Below are 17,430 nucleotides of genomic sequence, written 5' to 3' on the forward strand. Positions count from 1 at the left end.
TCAAATTCAGTCATCCTCATTCATGGCTGGTCAAACCTGTTACGGGTTCTTTTGGATGTTAGTACCAAATTGGCCGTAAGCACAGAATCTTAAATCATTTCTGTACAAGGTGGATGATGACACGCCCAAAAATAGAAAAACCAAAAAGATGTTTTAGCACTTTAGAACAAATAAACCAGAAAAATAAAATGTTTGTTTGGCTCTGGATTTCTATCTCCATGTATGTACTGTAACCTAAATCATGTGGTGGTCCTTGTTTCCTCTTACAAATAATAATAATAATTTGACATTTTTATATATATATATATGCCATATGGAGTACAATTCATATGAGAAAATTATTTCACTGACAATGGAAGTCCTACTCCCTCCGTTTCAAAATGAATGTCGTTTTAATCAATAAAATTGTTTTAAAATGAATGTCATTTTCAATACAATAATAACTTTTTCTTTTCAATTGTATCATTCAATTAATACTATATTACATTACTTTTAAAATATTGTTTTTTCTTTAATGAAAAACAAACCAATGGTTGATTAGGATAATTTGGTAAAATTGCTATGACATTTGACTACTTTATTACATTTAATCTATGTGCAATTGGCTAAAATGACACTCATTTTAAAACGGATGAAATGTTAAATTAAGAGTAGGTCTCTGTTATTCTTTAGGAGCCATATTCACCGTAGGTTTATTTGTGGTTGTGGGCATTTAGCATTTTAAGCATGTAATTAAAGGGTTCACTATTTCCAAAACTTCTGGTCAAAAGTCCGTTATTCTGTACTGTATTAGTCAGTGATTCTATGAATGTTTTCTTTTTTCCAACCTTTTGACCACATTCTACCTCCTTAATTTTCCATTCTGAGTAGTAGCATTACACTAGTTTAGCAACAAAAAGGATATCAATGTCAAATAAAAAGCCGCAAAAACTGATGAGCCTTTAACCGCATTTTTTTTTAAGGAAGCCTTTAACCACATGTTTTACGTCTCTAAATAATAATAAAAAAAAACAAAATTACACTTTTAGTCCCTTAACTTAATTTTAGGTAACAGTTTAGTCTTTTATCTTTTTTTCATTTCAATTTGGTCCTTTTTGTCCATTTTCATATAAATTTTTAAGCTTAAAATTCATGATTTCATTTTCTTATGGTCTTTCAATCTTCAAATCTATGATTCTCGTCTATGTTTGCATAAAAATATTAGATTTGAAGGTTGAAAATGTATATAAAAATGGACAAAAATGACCAAATTGAAATGAAAAAAAAATAATGATCAAATTATCTGAAATTAAGTTAAGGAACTAAAAGTGTAATTTTGCCTAAAAAAAATTATATAGATTTGTCTATTTTTCTTTATAGATTTCCTCCACTAATTCAATTTAAGTCGATATTCGTCTATCTTTTTGAAAAATCTTTTAAACTGTTTACTAACATATTAATTGTATTTTTGTAATAAGAATAAACGACATACTAACAAATGTTAAAAAAAAATAAAAATTGACGGGTTTAAAGAAACAAAAATCAATTTTAAAAGTTTTAATGTAATGAACGCATAATTTATGGTATAATTTTTTCATTAGATCGTTAAAGAGTTTCACGTCGGATAAAAATGGTTTCGCAATGTGTTTACAAGTGAAAGCAATCATTCACCCACAAGTCAATTTTGTGGCGTTGTGCTAGGCCTAATCAAGATCTCTAAAATGATACTAGAGTCTCCTTCAAGATATGTTGGACCACCTGCTATCAAATTTTTGTTATCGGGTCATCCACCATTTAACCGCTTTTGCGAAGTTGTGTTTGGTCTAACCACAATTTCTCGAGGATGACTTTTTTTTTTTGTAAAAACAAAACGATATTCATTCATTCAAATCGATAGAGTACATCAGATACAAACATCGCTAAAAACGTAAAGGGTGAATCTGCGAATAAACTCACATCACCCAAGTTAATAGCATACAACGGCAAAATGCCTACAAATAATATGATAAAACCTAAATCACCCAAATATCCATGCTTCCGGATCTGCAAAGTTGACGTCCAAATCATTGTTTGAATTTGTAATTGATTGATGTAGTTATTTCAACAGGAACTGAACAAACACCGTGACAAGACGCGAAATCAAACGCCACACAAGACGACGAACAACACAACGCCGCACTTAGACGACGAAATCACAAAAACAGAAAAGAAAAAACTTGATAGATGTGAAAACAACTTATTTAGATTGAAAGAAAAGGGGAAAAAAGATGTAGATGGATTATTCTAGATCAAAAAATGACCTAAAACCACCCCTCCTCGATGAACGAAGGAGAAAGAAAGTTTAGAGAGAAGTTGGAGTTTCTCTCACTAGAAAACTAGGGCCGACTTTTTAGATTAATCATATGCTCCGAGGATGACTTATTTTGATACTACTATAAGACAAAACCGTCAACACTTCAGTATAAAGTGAAACGTTAACTAGTACCCTTGCGACACAAGTTTACAAATTAAATATAAAAGTTTCTTTCTCATAAATAGTGGTACATTTAACATCTTAAAAATTTTAAAATTTAACTTTTTAATGTAAATTTGATTTTTAATATCTTTTTTACCTTCTTAACTTATATTCCGACTATATAATTTTAGTCAATAAACTTTAATGGCAAAGTTTAAGAGAGGTGATCCATATTGCACAGCCGTTGGCCAGAATACACTATCCGTTAATGGCCACCAACACGATCAAAGAAATATGCACAAAGAAAAATGTTAAGCATATGAAGGCACTTTTATGTAGACCAAATCATTATTACGTCTTCAAAATAGTTTTCTTTGACTTTTTCACTCATCATAGTGCTTATCTTCCGTCTTAAATTTAAGGAAAAAAAATAGATATACACCCTTTTTATGTAACATCCCTATGTGGCAGGAGTATTTTAATAATTTCATATCACACCATCATTCCATCTCATCTCTTCTTTCAACGTTTTTGCCATATATTACAATTGTGCGTGGATGTCAAAAGGTGTATATGTCACTTAAGGTGATCTATGTATAAGAGCTTAAAATTTAACTTGGCTGTTTCTGGGAACACTTCTGAATCTCAGAATTGTACTAGAATTTGTATGTTTTTCCTTTTAATTTGGTTAAGAATAAGAATCTTGTACCACAAACAATAACAAAGCTCTCTTTGGTCTTTAAAAAAAAAATACACTCTTTACGTTTGGTTTCATATACTAGAAGAGGGAAAAAAATCATCAAAAGTGAATAGGTTCAGTTAATATTTGAACATGAACTTCAATTTAATTGGGTCAGCCCTAGATACATGATTTGTAATAATCAATTAAAAAAGAACCAAGAATACAAATTATTTTAATATTTTTTAAAAATTAATATAATTTTTTTTCTTTTTAAAGTCGGATATACCGTGTTGCATGTGCAAGACTTTGTAAAACAATTATGTAATGAGTAAATAAAAAATTGTTATCATATCACAATTTTGTAGATTAAAGATTAAAACATTAGAGGATCAAAACTCCATTCGTATATTTTCTAATGTGCACAAATACATCGCTTTTGCATCATACATAAGTATATTTTCTACCACATTAGGTCAATAAAGATTTTATTTAATTTTATGGTGAACCTTATTGAACCAATTATTGAAATAACTATAAGCATGACACAAGATATATCTTCCTTGTGTATCTTAGACTTTGTATTGATTATGAACAACCTAGAAAGTTTTATTCAAATGTACTTCGAGATATTTGTCGTGAACAAACTTGTTGAGTTGGCCCTCCCTATGTGCTGGGTGCCCTTGCTTTCTGGGACTGTGATCCCACCTTAGATGCATTACATTACATTTACTAGGCAAATGATTAATAAACGGCAATAAGAAATATCTTTTGTTAAAGGTCATTGGTAATGTTTCTTTCTTGAATTAACTCTCCTTCCAAGTCTTTTGACTGAGAAATAAGAAAGCAACTTATATATATTATTTGTTTATGCGTGTTAAAGGTTGCAAGAGCGTAGGAATCTCAGATATGCCACTGATTATGCTTTTTCCATTTCTTCCTTTTTATATTGATTGGTCTATCAATGTATCGACAATGTTGTTTGATCACATTGATAAATGACGTGAAGTTTATATGTCGTTTTCTTCTAAGTTTGAGATAAAAAGAACTTAATCTCTTGTTCTTCAAGGCCATTTTGTGGTAAACAGCCTCTATTATTGGATAGGCATTCACTTAATTAACAATGATATTATAATATATTAAGAATATACATTCCAAATATTCCGTGTAATTAAGCTCATACATGCAAGCAACAATAGTTTTTTTTGGAATGGATTTTGTTGTTTGTGTCTTTAACCCCCTTATTCTAAGGCTTCGTTTGCAAGTTTGGAGGGGAGGAAAAGATAAGGCTTTGAAGGGTGGAAAATATGAGGAAAAATAAAGAGATCTTTCAATTTATTTATAAGAGTAGTATTTTAGAGAATAATAAATTAATGCATATGATTACTATATTTTTAATTTTAAAAATAATATACAACATAAATTAAACTTGAATAATTCATATAAACCCTTTAAACCCCCCAAAAATCCTCCTCCAATACAATTTTTTAGTTCCCCCAAATGAGGAGGGTTTAATATTATGAAGAAAAATGAACCCCCCATAGCCCTCCCCTTCCATTTTCCTCTATTTCTTCCATTTGTTCATCCTTTTTTTTTTTTCCAAGTCTTCCCCTCTAAACTCGTAAACAAAGCCTAAAAGAAAAGAGACTCAACAAATCCGTTCTATCTAAAGTTTGGTTGAGAGGTCGACATAATATAATGAAATTTTCTTTTAAATAGAATTTAAACTTATCATAAACTCATTAACCGGCGACAGTTAAAAAAATGGTTATCAACAAATGATAATTTGTTTATTTTTTTATATGTGTATTGTTGGTTCTTGGAGGGATGCAGTGATATATGACTATACTTAAGAATATAGGAATGAAATCTTTATGTAATATGAGATGCTTTTTATTTTTCTAATTTTTGTTTCTAATCCGTTATTTTCTAGTGAGTTAGGTTTATGTCCTTAGTTTCTTTTCATAAATAAATTTCTAGTTTAATTTTTTTTATGTTTAAACTTGGTATTTTAAATGAAAAATCTCGATTCATGTGAATGAATGTGAAGTGGAGTTGCCTTCAACATTTTTTTAGCGTCCTTAGTTTGGACAAGTGTGATTGTGCTGTGGTATGACATTTTATCTTGGTTATAGATTTCATGTTCATTTGTTTGGTGGGTTGTTTTTGTGCGTATTATTCGCAAAAGACTGTATGTTATTTGGTTGACCTTGATTTGGTCTATTGAAAATGATAAATATAATGATTTTTAATAATCTTTAAATTGTTCAATGGAGTCACATTATACACCGAGGATGTTAAACTTATTTCATGGTGTTGTTTCAAAACTCATGTGAAAAGTTTAATGGGTCTCATGGGTGTTTAGGATTTGGGGTCTTTGATTTTTGTTTGTTTGCGTGAGTTATAGTGTTTGTAAGCTTTAGATTTTGTTGTTGATGACATTTGTACTTCTTATTTGCGGTACTTTTTATGCTCTAAATTGTTTACATTGCTCTAAAATGCTTAAAGTATTCAAACCTCTTTCTTTTATGCATGTATTCAGTATCCACTACAAGAAGGTATAGATTTACCCGCAAAAGTTACGGTCGGTCTAAAGGTCACAAAAACTTCTAGCGTTTTTTTTTTTTTTAATATTTGCGGCGGTTAAAACTCGGTTTCTTTTTACATTATTTTACATACTCTCTCATAGTTGGTCTCTCTTTCACTTTCATACTACTCACTTTCTATTTGGAACCTCAACCTAAAGTTCACTTCACACACCACCACTTCTCGCCTCTATCGACTCAATCTCACGTCGTCGTTTCTCCAGCTCAGCCTCACACCATCACAAACGTTGTTTTTTAAGTGACGATTGTACTCTTTAATTTATAGACCATTTATTTTGGTCATATAGAGTACTAATTGCTAATTGATTTGTAACGTTAATGGTTCCACTACTTTTTATTGATTTGTTGATTATGTCCTTGTTTCTTATGTTACTTTTGATTGTCTTGTTGTTTTCTATGACTCAAAAATATGTTGATTGTTTTTCAAACAAAAATATTATATGTGACTTGTATTGAGATCAACCTAATCTTATCAAAGTACTGTCACGTACTTGTTGGACTCAAATCTCATGTAAGGATCGAGTTTGGATCAATATAAGGGGGCGTTTGTTTTTGGGAAACATAAATTATTCTCGGGAATAACATACCCGGGAATGAAAATATGAAAATTTGATTCTTGGGTATTTGTTAAAAAAAGTGTTTGGCAAATAACTTGACATTCCTGGAAAAATTGGAAGTTACAATTTTTTTTTTTAAATCTATGCATAATATCATGGGAATGCACATTCCCATCTCTTTACATGGGAATATATTCATGAGAATAATGGAAGTTATGGGAAGTTACTCCATTCCCAGGAATATTTTTTTCTCAACCTCATAACAAACATGGGTATAATCATTCCCTAGCCATGTATTCCCGGGAATGTCATTCTTAACCTTGAAACAAACACCCCCTTAGGTTTTAATTTTGTGTCTTGTACTTGTACATTATTAGTGTAACTTCCCGTGTCAAGCACGGGATTCATTTTATTTAAAAAAGAATTAACGGGGTTTACACATAAATAGGTTTTTCATATATTATTTGATTTTTTTTTTGTTTAATTTCATACCAAAAGTAGGACATTATGTGGTACTTTATCCTCATATTTGAAATTGAATAAATAACTCATCGTTTATTAGGACAAAAAAAGATAAATTTTAAAAAGATATAACTATTTTTGTGAGATTCACCGCCTTCCTTCTCCTCCACCCTCCTTCTTTGCTCATCCTACCAAATCCAAACCTTCCCTTCACGATGTAACCCCACACATCAAGGAGGTGGTGGTGTGATTCTTTGACCACCTCCTAGAACCCTTTTTTAGGATCGGTTCCATCAAACCAGTCGGCACCTGCCATGGATTGTTACTCTCAAATCTGATTTCTAGACGGAGACAGTCTGGTGCGGTTGTCTCATGTTTTGCGGATTAGGTTTTTTTTTCTTGGTTTATTGACACCGCCGTGAATCTCTGTTTTGCAGTGGTTGGGTTAGTGAGCATTGTGGTTGTGTTTCAACAGCGGTGGTTGGGTTTTTCGCCGTCATTGTCATCGGGTTTTGTGTTATCCTGCAAATCGTGGTTGAATTTTTCCTTCACTATCTGATTCTGATTATGAGCTCAACATTGCTTCAAAGTTACGTTTTTTCATATATAGTCTCACCGAAAATGGGGACGCTATCGTCGTTGTCAACAGTGAACTGTATGGCTATAAATAGCCTTTGAAGCTTGTTGTTGTCATGTTAGATGCAGTGGGTTGGTGGCGTGTGGATCTGTTTTCGTGTTGGCGATCATTTTCTTACCGTCTTCAAAATTGGGATTCAGGACTCGTCAGTTCACACATCACATTTCTTTTACAATTTGGTTTCGTGCCCGTACTGCGGGTTCGCTGGACTGTGCAATGTGATGTGTGAGTCTAATTATGAATTCGGATTTGTTTCTTTATCCATTGAATTGTCATGTATTGTATTATCATATGGCTGGTTAGTTTTTTGGTTTAATTGGGTTAGGCACTATGTCCCTCAGTCTTTTTTTTTTTTACAAACAAAAATATTTTAATATAATTAGGGTGATGCCGATCTATTTGCATCTCACTTGCTTAAAAGAAATATTTTTATGAGAGCCATAAATTAATGGGCAAAAGTACAACTATACTTAAAATATAAAAACAATATAAATAATTAATATATTCTTAAAAATATATCTAATTAATAAGAGTTCAAATTAACTTTGGTTTCTCAGTCATTCAATATATTAAACAAGTATGATCACGTTGGTTTAAAATGTATATTAAGACAAATAACATTAAATAGAGTTAAAGTAAGTTATATTTATTTTAATTTCAGATAAAAAAATATAATTATTTATTTTTTATATTTAAGATTGGAGATGGTATTTCTCTCGGAAGCAAATTATCTTCGATGAGAAAAAATTGAGAAAACAACTTTCTTTAATCTCCTCCCATCATTTTTTTTAATTAGAGATCATGAGTCACAAACTAAAACACTCTAACCTAATTTTGTTATACTTTACTGTAATTTTGATTTCGAATTCACTGCTTCCCCTTTTTTCAAACAAACACTTCCTCCTTCTTAAAGTTCCTAACTGAATCTCACAGACTAAAACGTCCATCAAACGTTGGTTAGAAAAAAGTACGAAATCTATATCAACCCATTCAATTACATGCAAGTTCTAAAACTCATTAATGGTGATCCTAAGAGTAGGTTAAAAAAACTCTTCTAGTATCCTAATGCGAGATAGATCTGACAACTAAAAATAAAGGTAAAAAACAAAGGTCATAAATATTACCATTTATTAGAAAATGTATTTACTAAAATGATTGTGAAAAAAAAAATCCTCCATCAAAATAATCATACATTTTCTTTAGTTATTTCTGTCTCCATAATTTAACGATTGAATATAACGTATAATTGAATCATATTAAACAAAACATTTTATTAATTCAACCATTAAGATAATTATATAACGTCTAAAAATATACTGTAACATTGAAAAATAAAACTATCTTCGTTACAAAAATAATTAAATTATTGTGTTATTTTTGTAAACAAACAATAATATTTCTTCCAATGTACATGAAGAAATTTATAGTCATTTACCAACCAAGTAGTTGTTGTCGTAAGATTGATTGAAAACATCAAGTGTAGGTGTAAACTGTAACATCTATAAAGATGTCTAATACAAGAGACAAGGAAAATTAAAAATTAATGTACAATGACATTTTATAAAACTTGAATCCTTGTGAAACTTTAAATATACCAAATTCATTAAATATAAAATCATATGACACAACAGAAAACAACTTCTAATCTACGACCCTGACTGTGATCCGGTAACAAAGGAGCTCTACATTGAATTGCCGACGAGTAGTCCGGACATACTTTTCAACTTTCCAATGTCGAGCTAAACGTGAAAATATCACCCAAACATAGTGAGCACAAAGACTCAATAACATAGAATATAAAAAGTACTTTGATGTTCCCAACCATGCCTGGTGTACTAGGCATGGAGAAAATCCTCTCATCAGTTTTAGCAAATAATGAACTCTTATACCTGTTAAACAATTGATCAAATAAACAATGATTACTGTACATAGGAGTTCGTATTCCTAAATTAAATATAATCTTATTCACTTTAGCTGGACACTCAGGATTTGCCTTTCTACTGGATTTCCATCGTTGCCCAGGTTTGCCCTGCAGTGTCATTAATCTTAACTGAATACTCAGGATTTGCCTTTCTACTGGAGTTCCATCGTTTCCCAAGTTTGCCCTGCAGTATTATATCTAGCTGAACACTCAGGATTTGCCTTTCAACTGGGGATCCATTGTTACCCAGGTTTGCCCTGCAGTGTTATTTTATTCTTTTTAATGTTTATGTAGTCTTGAGCATGAGTGTATCTAAAGACCATTCATCTGTTAATGAAATGATGACATAAAGGTGCTAGCTTTCTTGTAGTTAGGTTAAACTAAAACTAACTTCTATTAGTCAACCACACAAACACTTACTCAAAACACTTCACAACAGTAGAAGAAAATATGCGATCAATGATCAAATGGTTTACTTCAAGCTACAAACAAATTAGAATATTATTTTTAAGGAATTCTATTCCTATTGCTTGTATGTCCAAAATTTCTTTTGAATGGGCTAATTATTATTGAACACAAGCACCTTCAGCACAAAAGTGAACCAAAAAGAGTTAATTACATGGAAGGTCAAACAAGAATTCAACCACACTCAATGAATGTCACAAATACAAAGTACTTTCCTTGAAAACTTAAATAGGGAATTGGAAACAACCAAAAGAAAAGCATATATTATAAATCCATACTAATTCCCACAATATACAACAATTTTATTATCAAATCAAGTGATTCTTAACTTTTAATAATACTACCATAATCACAGTATAAAGTACCGTTTGCGTATTCAAGATCCCTTTCTGCATCTTTCTAATTTAAATTAATTTATCACTTCTATTATTAACCCTAAATCAAACACATGCAATCATTATTAATTAGTAAGGGATCCTAGGTACACCTAGAGAGATTTTGAATTTGGGATAAGACTATGTTACCTTGCAATTTTCATGGTGGCTCTAACCCCTACAATGGTGCCTTTCTCTTTCTCCTCTTTTGTTTGGATAAGGGTTGGTGCTCCCTTTCATTTCTCTCCATCAGCATGCTTCTCTGTCTCTCTCAGCCTCTCCTCTTCTCTTCCTGCCTTGCAACTCTCTCTCCTCTTCTTTCCTTTCTCTTCGTGTTTCAGTTTCTCTCCCTCTATTCTTTTTCTTTTCTTTTCTTATTAAAAAATGAGGCTTTGGTGTGTGTTGTGACTATTTATATAGGGTAAATTGGTGGTGGGTCATTTACTGAAAAATCTTTGGTTAAAAGTAGTAATTCCACCTAATTCTTTACCTTAATTTTGGGTTTCTTACCAAATGGGTTTGGGTCACTCTAACCTATACTTGGTCTAATTCTCTAACATTAACCCATAATTAAGAACACATAAGATTTTATAAATAGTGTAAATATTCTTACATTGAAGGATAATAAGTAATGATAGTAACACAATTATTTGGTCATGAAAATTGAGGATGTTACATAAATGAATACACATTTGTTAGGAACAAAGCAATTTGAGATAGTTTGACTTTTATGTTGATTGTGAAATTCAGTTTGTATTCGCTGCGTGATGGTTGATACGAACTGTAACGTCCTCTTTGAATTATTTGTTTTATTTAATTGAGTTTAGAATTTATTAAGAAGAGTTTAGAATATATTATATGATTATATGATTTATTAGGTAGCTTATTATATTATTTAATAGAATAAGATTTGAAAATAAAATAATATTGAATTTAAGGGTTGTTATGAGATTTGAGAGAGTTTTGGGGAGAAAGAGAAATAAGATAAAATAGAATAAAGGGTTATAAATAGGAGAAACCTAGTTTAGAAAAAAAAACATAACGTACGATCAATTTTGGAGAAAAGGGAGAAAAAGCCAAGAGAAGGGAGAAAGACCTAGAAAGCGGCGATTTTGAGTTATAAGGTAAGGGTGAGACTAACATTCAATAATCTTAAGTAATTGATTCTGAAAATTGGATTTAACATGTTGTAGGTTTTAGTTTTTGAGAATTTGGGAATTAGGGTTAAAAGTGATTATTTGATGATTTTCTAAAATAATGTTTTGGGTCAAGTTTTATATGGTTTTGAGTCTCTTTTGATGTATATAAATGTTTAGACAAACTTTGGGATCAAATTTGGGTATAGGGAAGTTAAAATTGGGATTTTGGGGTGAAAAGTGTGTTTTTCCCGAGTTGCTCTCTGACAGTATGTCCTGTTGTTATTTAACTAAGCTGCATGAGTCGGTCTAAGTTGATTAAGATGATGAAGTTCCAAATTATTGGATTATATAAGAGGTTGTCGATTTAAGATATTAAGAGGTCGAGTCCATGCATTAGCATTTCATTGTTGGGGGCTTGATGCCCTGGAGTCTTTGCTTAATTAAGTTGAGGGCTTGATGCCCTGGGAGCCTTTTTACGCTCAAATAAAGTTGAGGGCTTGATGCCCTAGGAGCCTATTTACGCTCAAAGATTGGTACCACATGCATGATTAGAAGATTAAGTTGCATAGTCAAGTTGTCAAGATTGTCAAGTTGTCGAGTTGATAAGTTGTAGAAATTGCGTTGTCGTTGTTGTTGAGTTGTCATTTGTCAATGAGTTGTTAATAAAGAACTAAGTGAAGTATTAATATTTATTAATCATTCTTGTTTATGTTGTTGTTATATCAATATAAGATGATGAATATGTTGTTTGTTTACATGATTATGATTAAGATGAATATGTTGTTTGTTTATATGATTATTATCATTAAGTGATGATTATGTCATGTTGTATATGGTTATTATTATTAACTGATGATTAAGTTGTGTTGTTATGTTATTATGAAATGATGATTAGAAGTTGGTTGAACTATTAAGAATTATTACATGAAGAATTATTATTACTAATAGATGAAGTTATTTATGTTGTTAAATATAATTAATGAATTATATACTTGATATTATTGTTTTGTGAAATCTCACCCCTTCTGCTTGGAAATGTTGCTCTTCGTATGAGTAACTTGCAGGTAACCAAGAATAGTTGATGTCGTGTGAGCTTTCTCTCTCGTGTGTCTTAGGTGCTCTGATACGTAACAGGATGAGATCTTTTTTTATTGATTTTCTATTCCTTACGTATTGTTTTTGAAGATTTATGATTATGTTTTTAGATTAGATTTTTATGAGACATTTATGAAGAGGCCTTCGTGCCAAAGACTGTTTAGTTATTGAATAAATTCCGCTGCGAAGTATTGAAGATTTTGTTATTAAATTTTAAAGGATAAATAGTTATTTATTCAGTTTATGATTTTAAGAAAAGAATGTGACATTCCGTTTTATGTGAATACTCTGATTATTTATGCGAAATTTTTATGTTGGGAAAACGGGGTGTTACACGAACCACTGTTGCAAGCAACATCAAATGAGGAAATCGTGAACACCATTCCCTCTTGGAGCTGCTCCTTGAACTTGTTGATCAATATTCTTCGTATAGACGCACCAATTCGACCACCCTAAATAACAAAGATTAAAACACTATACTTTAAAAAAAAAATGATTTGAAAAAAGTACATTTCGATCCATTAGAACCAACTCCATGAAAATGGTAGTTTTTTATTTTTGTAGTTTTGAACAAACCAAGCACGAACAACCCTCACAACCAATGTTCACGATTGTTTTCTTGGCGAAACATCATAGATGAAGTCGTGTTACGTAGACATTTTTCTTTGCAATAGAAAAAATTACAGAAATAACTTAGAATATAGATATCAGAGAACCAGAGAACAGAAAAAGAAGAATTATATTTTGTGAGTGTTGTGTACTCGTACCCAAAAGCGCTACTATTTATATGGAAAGGTAGTACCATAGCAATTAATATCTATTAATTATTAATTTGACCGTGTTAAAATTAATATTATATGGAAAGGTAGTACCATAGCAACGTCTTTAATATTATAAAATGTGCATTAAATGGATAGATTATATTTCATGTAACCTAAAAAAATTAACTTCATAACATTTGAAATTTAATAATATCTTATTAATATTAAATAATATAATTTTGTAACGAATAAAAATTAATTATATATCCTTAAAAATTAATTACTACAATTAAATTTTTAATTAGTAGGTTACTGTATAAAAATTCAAAATATAATTTAACCAAGTTATTTATTATAATTTTGTAACATACCAAAATTTTAAGGTACCGTATAAATGTTAATCGAATACTAATTATATTATTAACTATTTGATTGTAACGTACAAATTTTTTTATGTAACATATAAATTTTAATCTAAACAATAATTATATTAATAATTATTTGATTGTAACCAACTATATATTTTATGTACAATTTAATGTTAAATAAAAAACGATTTTTAATAATAATTATAATTAGGCTTAAACACACTTTTTACTCCCTAAGTTTGCAAAAGTTGCAATTTTGGCCTCCTATTAAAAAAAAATGGCAAAAGTCCCCCCTCATGTTTAGCTTCTTTTGCAAAATCAATTTTGACTTGGTCAAACCTATGTGTCATGCCACTTAACTTAAAAAATTGTCAGCTGTGTATTTTTTTAATTAAAAAAATGGAAAAGGCCACATGTGTATTTACATAATTAAAAAAATGAAAAATGAAAGTATTAATCGAAGAGATTATGCGACATTCATCTTCTTCACCTAATTCCTTCATCTTTTTCATCCATTTCTTTTTAAAAAATGCAGAATATTACATCACCACACCACCTCAACCTTCATCTCCGATCTTGTTCACCACCACCACCACCACCGCTATTCTCCTATCACCACCACAAGATCGTCTCTAATCTATGTCTACAGCACCACCACCACCATATCAACCTTCTCAGATTCATCTCTACCCACCAACACCACTCTCATCACCGTCCTCTCCACCACCGTATCTCTCTACATCCACTGCTGCTTGAGAGAGATGAGTCTCAGTTCCGACAACCATTGGTCACAACCACCATTGTAACACTCCTATTTCTATTTAAACAATTAAACATGTGAATAATACATTTATTCAAGAAATAGAGGCTACGCCACATTCAAAATTCAAAAACCAATAAACATGTATATAAACCTCAACAGTTGCAGCAGAATATAAACCAGAGTAATCCAAATATGTACATGTCATGAAGCAATAAATTACATCACATAGATGCATCTCAAAAATCCCAAACAAACGGGTAATCTCCAACAAAACAAAATCCAAAAATAACCTAATCTAGACCGACACAACAAGCCTAGATCAGAGCCGACTCAAAACCGATATCGGAGAAAGCTCCCGATATCGCCAAGCACAACTCCTGCACAACGTCTACCCATCCATACAGACAGGTAGGCGGTTAAAACCATTGGGGGTAAATATTACATTATCATAATCCAAATAGCAGTTATCATGAATATTTCAATTAACATCATGCATTTGATCAATAATAACCACACATTAATACTTACATCACACCCCCATATCTCACATCAATAATCATCAATCTCATGAACAATTATCAATTCACAAATATTCATTCATAATTGCCAATCACAATTATCATGAATAGTCATTAATCACATTTCATGAACAATCACCAATCACATATATCAATAAGACTCATGTCATAATATGCACTTATTGACACATAAATGCATGTGGTGTATATATCAAAAGTTCATTTTGGTCCTTCACATGAACACTTAACTCAACTTCACCAAATCAAACCACCACTTCACAAAATGGAATACCTATGATATCATTCAACAACAACAACATATCTAATTCAACAACACTTCATTTAGACATGAATTCAACCATAATTCAACAGCACAATATCCCAATCCAACAATTGAGCAAAATTCATAAGTACCCATTTTCACCAAACCAACAACAACAATTTATTTCTCAACAACAAATTATGAATCATGCATACCCAAGCCATGAATTATCATCAACCATATGACTAAACAACAACAACAACCATTAATCATGAAACATATCACAATTCATCAACAATCATGCATAATTCACCAATTGAGCATAATTTACAAACTACCCATTTTCATACATCATGAACTTGCAATTTCATCATCAACAATTCATTAATCATCAAATTAACATATTCAAACATATCTCTACAACATAAGCACGAATTTCAAAGATTGGGTTCATGATAATCACTTATTCCCATAATCAATTATGCATAGAACAAGAGAAAAAGAATTAACTAAATGATTATGATAAAAACTAACCCCCCTTACCTTAATTATCTCCAACTATTAGCTCTAGCTTCATTTTTCTCCTATGATTCTTCAAACCCTTGAATTCTTCAAGTTCCTCTTCTCTCTCTAACCATTGTTCTTCTCTTCTCCCACTTTCTCTCTCTACCTCTCTCTAGAAAATATCTTATGAAATGAATGAAGTGATATTCTCCTAAGACAACTCATTAGGTATAACCCTTAGTGGGCTTAACCCATTTCTATTCAAACAAAAAAATATTTCTACACTCCAAACGATATTTAAGTACTAACGGTAAAATGTCACTAACGGTCACTAAACGGTAAAATCTCAATTTACTATAGTAACTTAATGAAATAACTATTCTCACTAATCACTAAAAGTAATTCTCACCCAAAATTATAATTTTACCGTTCTCACAAAATGACCAAAATACCCCTAAGTCTAAAATGACTAAAATACCCTTATAACACGGAAACCCATGAAAATGCACCCAATGATGAATAATCACACACAAACACATAAAACACATAATAAAAGTAATTAAAATAAATCTAGCTAAAAATCGGGCTGTTACAACCACCACATGTGATACTCTCAAATCTGACAACCACCATCACTTACGACCTCCTACAACAACCATCCTTTCCACCATGTTTCGCCACAACTAGATCAGGGAGAGAGAGAAAAGTCAGGAACGAGAAAGAGAAAAGAGTAAGAATGCCAGTGTTGTTGTTGTTTAGTTGGACAATTGAACCGGATAAGAGGAGGAAAATGATAGATGGATTAAGTCTTTGGGAGATGTATTTGATAGGGATTGAATACAAATTTTGTTTCCTAAAAAACGTGATGTTGTTGTTGGTGGTTTTCATCTTGTTGATGGGAACTTGAATTCATTGTTGCAATAGATGAGATTGGGAAGGAAAATATATGACAAAAAAAGAAGAAAAAGTTGCTTATGGTTTCTCGCTGTTGAAGAAGGAAAAAGGGCAAATGTTATAGAATTTCCTAATAATTGAAAAAGAAATGTTATGAAAATTTTGAGAAGGATACCATGAACATATTTTTTGAATGAAGATGAATGATAATGTAGTTGCTGCTATTGTCGTGCTTGGTTCTCCCTCTTCCTTTTTTTATTTTTTTTTATTTTTAATTTTTATATATATATGCATGACATTTTTATTTTTCTTTAAATAACTAATTACACATGTGGCATGCCATGTAGGTATGACCAAGTCAAAATTGACGTTTTACAAAAGGGGTAGACATAGGAGGTCACTTTTACCATTTTTTTTAATAGGGGGCCAAAATTGCAACTTTTGCAAACTTAGGGGTTAGAAAGTGTGTTTAAGCCTTATAATTATTAAGTTTGTATTAAAAATTAGAAGAAATTTTTGGAACAAATGCCAAGTAGAATTATGATGATGTGGACATCTTTAAAAGAAAGGATTTTAGAAGAGGCTATTTTTTTTTTGTCAGGTAATCTAGTGGTTAGAGAAATTTACTTTAAAGATGATGAATAAGTGGGGTGTCTGGGATTCGAACCCTAACCCCTATATATATTATGCATTATCCCTTACCAAATGAGCTTTGCTAAAGCTCATGAGGACAAGCTATTTCTAAAAACGTATAAAGATTTGTTTCAAAATGGTTCCACACCACACGCTACAAATAACATTATTCGAACGTCCTCTGGAAAAAAAAAAAAAAAAAAACTTTACTAATGATGATGATATTAGATTATGTGGTCTTGATCTTTCCAAAAAAAAAAAGATTATGTGGTTGTTAACTGATGATCCAACAACCTTTTAAAAAAACTGATGATTCTAACAACTGAGTTAGCAATTACCAAGTCACAATAAATAAAAA

General features: G+C 31.0%; 1 long non-coding RNA gene across 1 annotated transcript; it reads right to left on the reverse strand.

The window, feature by feature from the left end:
* Nucleotides 1-8,908: 8,908 nt before the first annotated feature.
* LOC11430482 (uncharacterized) lies at nt 8,909-10,521 on the reverse strand. The gene is made up of 2 exons (XR_003009988.2): nt 10,286-10,521; nt 8,909-9,264 (listed from the first exon to the last, which is right to left on the reverse strand). It is a non-coding gene; the product is annotated as an uncharacterized lncRNA (long non-coding RNA).
* Between the last annotated feature and the right edge of the window lie 6,909 nt (nt 10,522-17,430).

This window comes from Medicago truncatula, chromosome 3 (genome assembly GCF_003473485.1).
Source record: "Medicago truncatula cultivar Jemalong A17 chromosome 3, MtrunA17r5.0-ANR, whole genome shotgun sequence".
In the NCBI taxonomy this organism is placed as follows: Eukaryota; Viridiplantae; Streptophyta; class Magnoliopsida; order Fabales; family Fabaceae; genus Medicago; species Medicago truncatula.